Source organism: Sapajus apella, unplaced genomic scaffold (genome assembly GCF_009761245.1).
Source record: "Sapajus apella isolate SASKATOON/1434 unplaced genomic scaffold, GSC_monkey_1.0 scaffold41, whole genome shotgun sequence".
NCBI classification, from domain to species: Eukaryota; Metazoa; Chordata; class Mammalia; order Primates; family Cebidae; genus Sapajus; species Sapajus apella.
The window spans coordinates 15997755-16009902 of record NW_022436981.1 but is presented as its reverse complement, the minus strand read 5'-3'; the positions used below and the strand labels follow the sequence as shown (position 1 = coordinate 16009902).

The 12148-nt window shown below is 32.0% G+C and overlaps 1 long non-coding RNA gene across 1 annotated transcript in view; it reads left to right on the top strand.

Moving 5' to 3' along the window:
- The first annotated feature begins 8233 nt into the window (after positions 1-8233).
- LOC116565896 overlaps positions 8234-12148 on the top strand; it is a 32401-nt gene continuing 28486 nt past the window's right edge. The window contains exon 1 of the long non-coding RNA XR_004275642.1: positions 8234-12014. This is a non-coding gene — a long non-coding RNA (uncharacterized LOC116565896). The remainder of the gene's footprint in view (positions 12015-12148) is intronic.

Genomic DNA, 12148 nt, shown 5'->3' with positions numbered 1-12148 from the left:
AATTGTTATCAAAGAATATTTACAGTGTGCCTTGGGGAAGGTCACTCTACTTGATATTTTGTTTTACATCTCAATCTCTTACACTGTTTATGAGAGGAACTGAGAGAACGGTAAAGTTGCCTGATTCATAGACCACTGGTTGCCCTAACAACAGTTGGCTTTTCTTCCTTTATACCCATACACACAAAAATACAGAATAAACGAACTTAAAAATTGGCAACTAGTTACTGAACACTAATCTTACGTTCCTGTTCCGCTGTGCTTCATACTTCACCATGGGATATAATGAAGGATCTATTTAGAGGAGAAAACTGGAGATGCTTGGATCTCACATGTTTTCTATCATTTTTTTCTTTTTTTTGAGACAGGGTCTCACTCTGTCACCCAGGCTGGAGTTCAGTGGTGCCATCTCAGCTCACTGCAACCTCTGTCTCCCTGGTTGAAGCAATTCCCCTGCCTCAGCAACCTGAGTAGCTGGGATTACAGGTGCCTGCCATCCCACCCAGCTAATTTTTTTGTATTTTTAGTAGAGACAGGGTTTTACTATGTTGGCCAGACTGTTCTCAAACTCCTGACCTCAGGCAATCTGCCCACCTCAGCCTCCCAAAGTGCTGATATTACAGGCATGAGCCACCACGCCCGGCCAGTTTTCTATGATCTTAATGCATCTCAGGATGACTTACATGAGTAAGAACATGATACCTTTCCTCTGTCTCATTTGTCCGTTCTCAAAACGGTAAAACGTATTTCCTATCTTCTAGATTCGCAGTCTGCCTTTTTAGACATCATGACATTTTTCAACTTCTCTAATGTCATCGTGATCCTACATTCTCAGTATCTTGTGTCATTTTCCCAATAGCATATGAGAAAATGAGAAGACAAAGACAAAGACAATTGACAGCTATGTGGGAAAGAGCAATGCCCAATCCATTGAACAGAGCTCCTACAGTGAGAAATGTAATTGGTTTCCATTGTAAACTAGAAATTGTAAAAGGAAAGACAAATACAATGAGTAAAAATGGAAAAAAAGACAACAGTTAACATTAATATATATTATCTACTGTTCACAAAATCTTGATTTCTATGAAGTATAAGAGGATGTATTAGGTGAGCAAACATCTCTGATTTGTCCAACTTCTATAAATATTTTAAAATATAGACTTTAAAATTAGAAATGAACACTTATATGTGAAATTTACAAAGATCATCAAATAAAGTCTGTGACTGGAATGAAGACAATTTTAAAAGTCTTTAAACAGGGAAAATCATAATTATAATGTTGCCTAAAGATATTCTTTAAAATGAAATTAATGTTGAATTTTTAAATTGTGTTTTTAACTTTCCTGTTAGGGGTTTAGGAGCATAAATTACTTTGTTGACCAATAAATAATTATTTTTAATTGATTTAGATATGCTGCTTTATGCTTTCTTCTAAGGCAATAATTTGTAAAATAAGCATTATCATATTCCATCAGAAAAACTTCTTTTATCACTGATAACCTTTAGTAAAGCAAAAAATGGCATAATATTTTAAAGATCATTTTTGTTTCTGGTGAGTAATTCAGGTACAAATAATGATTGCCTTAGAATATGAAAGAATCATGGGAAATTAGTATTTTTGGAGGGATTCTTTTTTTATATTGTCATTTTATGATTACAAAGTGATCATTTTCAAGGTGAGTAAAAATAGTGTATAATGTAAATACGTAATTTAAAAACAAGAAATGTATACTCTTACTCCTCAGAGATAACTCTTAATAGATTGGTTTACAGTTCTTTTCAATTTCTTTGTCTTACATTCCTTCAGTTCCTCCTCCATTCTTCAGCTGTTTGTTACTTATTTGAAATGGGATTCTGGTGTGTAAATATATGCAATTTTAATTTTCAAAAGTGAGTTGAATTTTGTTTCTTTCTGAAAAATAAGCTAATACCCATTTCCAATAGGTGGATTTGTGTGTGGGGAGGATTAAAGTTGTATCATGTATTATGAACTAATCCATAGTACACACTCTAGAGTGTGTGCAAAAAATTTTTTTTTATATTTTCAAGCTTAAATTTCTTATAGGTAAAATGATGATAATAATAGTACCTACTCATAGAATTGTGAGCTATGTTAAGTAAAATCATTCAGGTTTGTGAATTTACAATTTACAAAACTTCTCCCCAAGTTTTGTAAATATCCTCCCCAAGCAAGTTACTTTTTTCTTGGGCAAAAAATTTTAAAGTATCTATCGTATATATCAAACATGTAAATAAAAATTTACTCTATAAACATATTGATATATTTAAATATATTTAAACATTTAAACAGCTTAAATATTTTTTAAATGTTCTCTATAAAATATTTAGCTAATGTAGCCTTTAGAACAGTTGTTAAGAAATGCTTTTTATAAGCAAATATATATTGGATGTATTTATAATAGGTATTATAAGGTATAAGAATCATTGCAATAATGTTGCATACATATTGTTTACAATGAAACAGTCGGGTAAAAATGAAAGTGAGACCAACAATTGTTTCAATAATAATTATCTGAAGAAAAAAACATTTGCAATAACTAGTGCATACTATCTGTCAAGCACTGTTGTATTTTTAAGAATTATTTCATTTATTTTCTCAACAACCCTATGTATAAAGTTGATACTGGCTCAAGATATTGAGTATTGTACAATATACCCAATCGTCATGTATATTATGCCTGTCTATGTGTTTGCCCACCTACCATTGATTAAATAGAAGCTATGGGTTTCTAAGTATAGAATTTAGCCTTCGTAGAGATTAAGATATCCTAAACAATATAACATAAAATCTCAATGAAAAATGAAAATAGATGAGAAATTATCCTTCTAAAAAATAGTCATTGTTACTTGTTTACTAACAACAGGCTCTATTGTATTGATTTGTCCCAGTCTCTGTGACTGCAAAAATAAAATGGCGTTTTCCATTTATCTCTTTTCCAGTCAGATGATACCCACTACTGAAATATGTTTTATACCTTATTATACTTAGTAATAGGATACCAAAGTGAAGGTGAATATGAAAATAAGGAAAAATATTTAGAAAGAAAAAGAATGTAGCTAGAAAGGTGATAAATGTTCATTAGAAGTGCTAACATTAAACAGGTAGTAATATGAAAAAGAAAGATAGACCTCTCCTTACATCCTTTAGGGAATGTAATGTCCTGAGATCTAATAATTCTCATAAATTGCCATCTTGTACAGTTTATCACACAAATCAATAACGTTAGAAATTTACAATATGCATTCCCTTTATAGCAAGAAAAGAAACATGCAACTACTGAATACATCTGGAGCTTCTCTTTTCTGTCTCAGAATAATTATTTTCTTAGATCACTACACTTTCCCTTTACTTCTACCAGCAGATTTTTCTTTTATCACTTTGGAAAATTTCTGTGTCCAGTGTTGAGTAAAGAATAAAAATTTATACCAGCCTTTCATTTGCTGTTAATTAAAATTTGTACTTTTAGAAAATTATAATACTGCATGTCATGTAGCTACAGATTTGTTCAGAGATATTACAAAAGAGGAGTACTACATCTATGCATGCCAAAGGTATGCCAAAGTAATTTTATCACACTACTTTATAAAGATATTGATGTTTGAGAGATAGTTTCTGAACCTATATTTTAAGAGTCCTGTAGTTTGGTATATAATACTATATATTGTAAGTACAAAATAGACCCTGTTGCAAGCTCCAACACTATAAAGGTTCTCAATAAAAATGCATTTTTTATTTGTTGTATTTAGATTAATAGGAAATATCTAGAGTATTTTAAAAGTTAAGTACTCATAAGTAAAACTTGGTGATAAGTTGATTTGATTCCCCAGAAGTAGGAAAGAACCACAATTAATTTTCTTAGGATTTAATTCTAAGGTGTTTGCATAGTTTAAGCAATATCCAGGTGATTTACTGAATCCATCCAAGTGATTTACTGAATTTCCATCACTAATTCTACCATTTCATTGTATCACCCAAGGAAACAGTTCACCCTGCAAATGACACTAGTAATGATAGCCTGAGACTAAATAAATACGTCAAAAGAAAGTGGCCTCATGACAATTTAGTTAAAAAATATTCAGTGAATGCCAAAAAGTCTGCTGTGGTAAATATACTGCTAGCTGTCACATAACAAAAAATGGTATCAGTACCTTGGTTTAGAGATGAGGAATAAATATTTTATAGAAAAACAGCCACGATTTACCTTTCTAATGCAAGAACTGGAGCCCTCTTAGGAAAAGGCTTAATGTTTTTTTCTTAATTAGTATATTCGTCCAGATTGAAGGGAGACAGTTGTCAAATTTAACTAAATGAATACATATCAATATGCTTTCCTCTTTTCTGGTCTTATAATATTTCTTATGTAATGTTTATAATTCATTCAAATTATCCTATTGATTTGTATGCAAAAATGCTAATATTCTATATGCTATTACACTTACATACATAAATTAATGTATGAATAGCTAGTTTTAACAACTTTTAAGAATATTATTATTATTTATATGGTATTTAATTATCACAGCAGTTCCACGAAGGAAACAAGGCAATTTTTCTTAAGGATAAGGAAACAAATTTTCACAGGTTTAAAAAATTTATCCAAAAATTACATGAATTCTACATGGTGGGAGTTGGGCTGAAACATTATCCTCTGCAAAATAATTTAAGCTTCTCATTTTGTAAATGATAGTGTACAGTGGTAGAAGAGAGAACAGTCAAGATTGCATGAGAGAGAAAGCTGTTCATGTGCAGGAATTATAATATCTTCTTATAACCCATTCCAACTTAACTACAAGTACTGGGATTTATATATATATATAAATATTTACCCATAGCCTTATTTATATGCCTACTACAGGCATGTCATAATATCCAATATTTTGAAAAATAGCATACTGAGAACAGATGCATGTGAAATTACTCACAATTGATAGCCTAATGATCACAAAGTATACAGTGAATTTGTAATAGCTAAATTAAGTAATAATGTAAGGAACAATGTTTTCTGACTTTAGCTGTTAAAGAATAGAATTGAAATTAATTGAAAGTGTGAAATATTAATAACTGGAAACATTCTAATTTATGTTTAAAATATATCCAAATTGTAATTTCATTTCTTTACCATCTACTATTACAAGAACTTCAAAAAAGAAATAATTAGGTTGATACCATTAGATAAGAATTAACATAACTTTCATTATTCTTTTTTAAATACTTAACATTAGTCCTTTCCTCTTAAAAGAAAAAAAAAAGGAAATACTTTGCAGCTATTGGATAATGGACATTTTTTAATGAGTTTAAAGGTCTAATTTTGGTTTGGTTTGCAAAAGCCAGAACATTCGCAGAAGTTTTCTAATTTTCAACTGAGAATCCTGCTTTTGAGAAAAAAAATAAAATAAATCCCAGAAGGTTTGTGTCTAAATTAAACAGGTCAGCAGTTGATCTTAATTTAATTTACTAAACAATTTCATTAAGCAGTTCAGAGACTTGGGCTTATTCCATCAAAGTGTACTCATGTAGAAGATTCTACTATTTGGTCTAATTTATCTTTGTCCACCTTTATCGCTAAAGTGCATTGCATGGACTCAGAAATACCTATTTGTCACAAACACACTATGGAAGCACTACATGGCAAATCAGTACAAAGTACAGTGTTTTACAATTAATTTCTTATGTTGTTAAAAAAAAAAAAGGCTTTTTCACTATAAAAGCAACATATTTCAAAGTCTGAGGCTTACTCATTTCCAGGTCAAACTTTTTTTTTTTTTTTGAGACGGAGTTTGGCTCTTGTTATCCAGGCTGGAGTGCAATGGCGCGATCTCGACTCACCGCAAACTCCGCCTCCTGGTTCAGGCAATTCTCCTGCCTCAGCCTCCGGAGTAGCTGGGATTACAGGCACGCGCCACCATGCCCAGCTGATTTTTTGTATTTTTAGTAGAGACGGGGTTTCACCATGTTGACCAGGATGGTCTCGATCTCTTGACCTCGTGATCCACCCGCCTCGGCCTCCCAAAGTGCTGGGATTACAGGCGTGAGCCACCGCGCCCGGCCAAACTATTTTTAAATTCAACACAAGTTTCTGAACTTTTATTCCTGTGGCCTAATAGTTCCCCTGTGCTGTACACTTCAGGGTCTGGTGTGCTCAGAAGCACAAAGATTTCTGGTTAAGCGCAAGGAGCAGGAAATGCACTTTTGTATTAGGAAGTGATACCTAAGTTGCAAATCATGAAACAAATACATATATTTGGTAATAAAATTTTCCCCACCACCTATTCCCACCCTGCAATGTAGAAGGAAGGGTCTAGAAACACATGTAAATGAAAAATAACTCTAAGTATGTCTACAATGTCCACAGGAAAAATAATAATATTTTAACACGCTACAGAATGTTTCTAGAATGCGTATTTATTTATAAAGCTAAATTATTTGATAATATTTGGTGAACATTTAGGCATTATTTTATTATCTGGATACGTTTTTAGAAATGGGAAGATGTAAGTGCTCTATTGTATTTACTTAAGTATACTTTATTTTTTTGCAATATTTCTCAAAATAATGCTATGATAAACATTAAGTTTTACAGCTGCATTGAGTCAATTCATAGATTTGTGAAGTAATAGAAATAACACATATCTCAGTTATCAAGTGATGTGTATATATGACTAATAGTTATGTTTTTAATAAGATGATAGACAATATCAAAAAATAATTATTCAACTTGTTAGACTATTGGTTCCTAAGTATAATAGTTATTGTTTTATTTTTAATTATTTTCAATGTACAAATACATATGAAAATATAACTTGAGAATAGAAATTTCAGAACTAAGAACAGTCTACTAATTTGGTAACTATTTGTTATGATGAATTAAATTTCAAAATCAAATTTTTAGAGTTAAATAATCTATAATATTTATAATTAAAAATTAAAATAAGGTATTCTTTATATTATACAGAACATAAGTTTTATAATATATTTAATTCTGGATATATTTTTTCCTTCAAAAGATATTCAGATTTTACCAGTACTTACTTACATAAATGAGTAAGATCATATTTCAGACTTTAATGGAGCATTATTTGTGTAAGTTTTCTATTTTCCATATCATATACTCACCCATCTTCTAATTTTATTGATTATACAGTTTTGAAAGTTTAATTTTTTTCTACGGTAAGACGGTAAAGTTTAGAAATAAGTGTTATCTACTAAATCAGCCAACAACATGTCAACTCTGTCTTCTCAGTTTTTGTGAGAATGTGTTACTATAAGTGATGCAATTCCTCTTACACTTAAAAATATACCCTTATATTGTAGTGAGTAGAAAAAGACTTATAAAACACTTAAATATTTCCCAATAGTTCTGGCAACATTTAACAGCAGTGATTTATTTCCTGTATTAACATGATAATACCTAAACCATATTCCCAGTAGCCTATTTCCTAAAATATTTTCTTCTACTTCAATTTTTGTCATATGAAAATTAGCTATAAAATAAATGGAGAAACATAATATATTGATTTTTAATTGGAAGTAAAATTAAGGATTCATAATTTAACTCCGTTATGAAATGTATGCCAAACACTTTCAAATTTTTATGTAACATATGATTTGCTTAGAAGCATCAAAAATAGACTAGACAGGAATTAAAATATGAATTATTAGCTAACAATATGCAGAATTAGAAAAAGTATATCTGTTAAATTACAAATAAATTGTTTTAATATCAAAGGGTTATATTTTTAAAAATTAGAAGTAAATTAGTTGCTCAGCTAAAATATTTTTATGTGCTGTAACACCAGAGACACCTTTATTTATTACAGGTGATAAAACTACAGTGCTAAGCTAATCAAATTCAAATCAATTTAACCAAGTATGTTTCAGTGAAACAGTGTTTAAGAAATGCAAAATAAACTAAAAGATGAAAAACTCATTGCCTTATCATCAAAGCAATTGGCAGGGCATGGTGGCTCACGCCTGTAATCCCAGCCCTTTAGGAGGCCAAGGAGAGTGAATCAAGAGATTGAGGCCATCCTGGCCAACATGGTAAAGTGAAACCCCGTCTCTGCTAAAAATACAAAAATTAACTGGGGTGGTGGTGCATGCCCATAGTCCCAGCTACTCGAGAGGCTGAGGCAGGAGAATCACTTGAACACAAGAGGCAGCCGTTACAGTGAGCCAAGATCGCGACCCTGCACTCCAACCTGGGCAACAGAGTGAGACTCCATCTCCAAAAAAAAAAAAAAAAAAAAAAAAGCAATCAGTTTACAACTTCTACCCCCCAGGTATATAATACTTTTGTCATTTCTTTGCAGGAAATTTTCAAGAACGTTTGGCATCTCCTAAACTTGCATCTAATTTGTCCATGTTTTTGAACCTACTGTTCATATGTAAAGCCAGAGTGCCAGAAGAGGGTAGCTACAGTTCTGTTAAAATATGTATACATCGAGATTTGCAAATATCATGCATAGTGTGAAAGATGCTTATTTTCCTAAAGGAAATGGGCATTCTCTTTTCCTCAGTTCTTGTTTTTTTGTGTGTTGAATGAATCCCCACTAAAGTCAGGACAGTAAGGGGCATTATTAACTAATCTTCCCAGTATTGGATATATTAGAATGAATAACAACGGATGAATATAATACTGCTATATCCAAATTGCTACAAAATTCAGAAACCATTTTTTTCTCATAAATCCAAAAATGTCAACCTTCTACTGACACAATATTTTCAGCAATTTTATAACTTCTACTCAATGAAGGGTATTGAAATAAAACATCAAATCTGCTTGTACTATAAAAATGCTAACTTTTATGTAAGAAAAGTAGAAAGATCAGTAAGTGTGGTGTTACAAGTTCAGAAAGCAGTTGATATACGAAGGTTAAGTCTTGCTGGTATCATAAACCAAGTTTCACCTTTGACTGGTTTGACCTGATTATTTCTATTTTAACCCTGTTTTGATCTTCAATTTCAAGGCAGCAAGTCAAGCCACATAGATCAATTCTTTCCAAACTTTTGATTTTTATTTCATTTTTACATGTGTGTAGATTTTTGAATATCAATGTATGCGCTTTACTCCCTAGCTGACAGTATGAGATATTTTAAGAATCCCAGGAATTTTTAGTAATAGTTGAGGTTTCATTAAGCTTAGTTCTCAAGTGACTTCTTAAAGTTTATTCATCAAATAATTCAGGGTGTAAAAGTAGCACATAAACATTAATTGAACAGTCATTAAGCAGTATAACTGTTTGTTTTCAGTTGATAGAGGACATTAAGCTCCATACCCTGTGGTGGAAAACAATTACGTCTTATGATACACATGCCATTAGGGATACTGCTACCAGACTCGACCAGTTTCACTTTACAAAATAGCAGTGAGCTGCAGTCAGAAGTTTGCTCAAGTCATAGGAAGTCATATGTTTACTGCCATGTCCTAGCTACTTATAAATATTGTTACATGCTTCATGCCTTATGCTAATGGCAATGACTAATGTTTGTCAATATCTTCACTCAATCTTATTTTAAAAACCTCCTCAGGACAGACTGATCCTAGCTAGAATGCTACTTAAAGTGAGAATGTTTTTCTAAAACAAATAATATAAAAATCACTTAAATAGAAAAGGTTAGATGATAATTTATTTTGAGTATGCCAGACAGCTGCTATTGTTATTAAATTTGCCATGAGACTGACTGACCGATATCCTATATGAGAATGCCTTATAGATGCCTGTATGTGTGATTGCACAATGCTTTAAAGTTGTTCTACTCATCTAGGACTGTAGGTGAAGATGTATGACACAAAAACAAAAAGGTGGAAAACACCCAAGACTGGCTGTTTGGAGGTTTACTGTTTTTAACAACGGAGGTGAGTCCCTTCATCCATTTGTGATTTCATTTATGAACACTACTTATAAGACAGGTACAGAACACTTCATTATGGGCCCAAACAAGTATGTTTAAATGGATAAAGTAGCTCTTTGCATCAGATGGAAGCTAAGTTTGACATTAAATTAATGTCAAAAAAGTGAGAAACTCTTTTAGTTTTAATCTACATGTAGCAGCATAGTGGTAATGTGTTGATTTTCATGTGCACATAATTTCTAGTCTTATATGACCAGGATGTGAGGTTATAAATTCCTGTATTACAAAGTAAAAACAAAAGAATGCAAGAATCCACTAATAAGGAAATATATTTTGTTGAGAAAATGTGATGAATGTTCACACTGTTTTTCAGAATGAGGAAGGTGGGGAACAAAAAGTTTCTGTGGAGAAGAAATGTCATCCGCCATACATGATGGCTCTTTATCGAGCCTTTGTTGAAAGTATTACTGTAGGTATCCTGCCAAATAAATCACCTTTTTTATTATAGGAAAAGTTCAATTTCACTGAAGAGGGCTAAGATATAGGGACTTCCAATACATCTTTGTAGAATGAAATGGAATGGAACAGTGTAGAGTAGAACAGAACCCAATAGAATAGGACTACAATTATTTGTTCCTTCCTTTAATTCTAATTTGTTCTGAAACAAAAAGAGAAATAAATGTATGGCTGGATAATGAGAGGGATAGATGATTCTGAAGATAAGTTTCTGTTTTCTTCCTTATATATTCTTGTATTTTAAAGTAATTATTTAGGGAGAATAAGTTACAGTTACATGTTTGTTTAAAGAGATAGGGAATTGTGTAAGATATTTCAGAACTTAAGTCATTTATTTAATGAAAATACATTTCCTAGGACTTGATATTCAGAAAGACACTCCAGAAGAGCTCAGATCAGTTATGGTTACTATAGAAACATCATGCCTCCTTCTATTTTGTCTCAGAGGAATTTGGAAGAAAACAGAAATCTTATCTTTATGACCATCTTGAATCTAATCTTTCCAAACTCTTTCCAGAATCCCACGTAAATTCTCCTGTACAATATAACACTCTCTTTGGAATTCACTGTCAGTTACAAACTACACTGTAGATAAAGTGACCATATGTCCTGGTTTATGCCTTTTGTTTTTGGGTCATTATCATTAGCACTACCTTTCACTCTGATATGTGTCCCGGTAGAGATGACAAATTATGGTAGCCTTATCTATAAATAATACCATGTCAATAATAATAACCAATAACCTTACTGGAAGCTTGCTATTTATCAAAAGCTTTGAATGTTTTTATGTGTAATAAATTCTTCATCATAACTCAATAAGACAAGTATTTTATTTCCCCCATTTTACAGGAGAAGAAACAAAGAGTTAGAGAGGGTAAATAGCAAGACCTACTCCCATAGTGGGCCCAATCTGAATGTAGACGAAGGTCTGACTTTATAGCATTGTATGCCAGAAGATGGTTATGCTATCTTCTTTTTGGCTGGCTGAAAGAATTAGCTTTGGTTTTTCTTTTTTAATGTATTCAAAGATTATCAGTAGTTCTCACTATTCTTCCTAGATGTTATAACTATATTTTTATAATGACTGTGGATTTTAAGAGGCAAGAAAAGAGCACCAAAGTCAACTAAAATTAATCTGGGTTTTAGTTTGCATTATTAATTTTACTATATTAATAAAAATAACTGATTTGTTGAGTGACTAGTTTATGCCAGATTGGGACTTACCCTGTGTTACATCACTGACCCTTAACACAGCACTGCCAAGCAGAATATTTGAACCCCATGAATGTATTTGATTGCTTTAGCTATTAGCCCTAAATTGGTTCATAGGTTACAAATGAAGCTCAGGGCATTAAATCATTTCAGCAAGCCCCTCCAGCTCTGACACTGTCATCCCTAGCTGTCTCTAGGAATATTTGATATCAGGGTATAAGACACGGAATCTAGATGCAAGGAAAAATTCTTGGGGACAAAGGGACTTCCCCAGCACCTCATGTTTATATTAACTGTTGTGCATTGAGTGCTTAATAAAGGCATGCACTTTACATATTTTTGTAAACATATTTTCTTCTATTTTTCTCCTTACCATAGGCCGAAAAAGAAGATAATTTGGATTTGAACCAATGTAAGTTTAGCTCTGCTATGCTAGAGAGATCCATCTCTGGCACTCTCTACAGATCACCATAATTTAGAAACTTTTCTGAAAAGCAGTATTAAAGCTGAATAAATATTTGCTCATAATCAAATTTGTTCCACCAC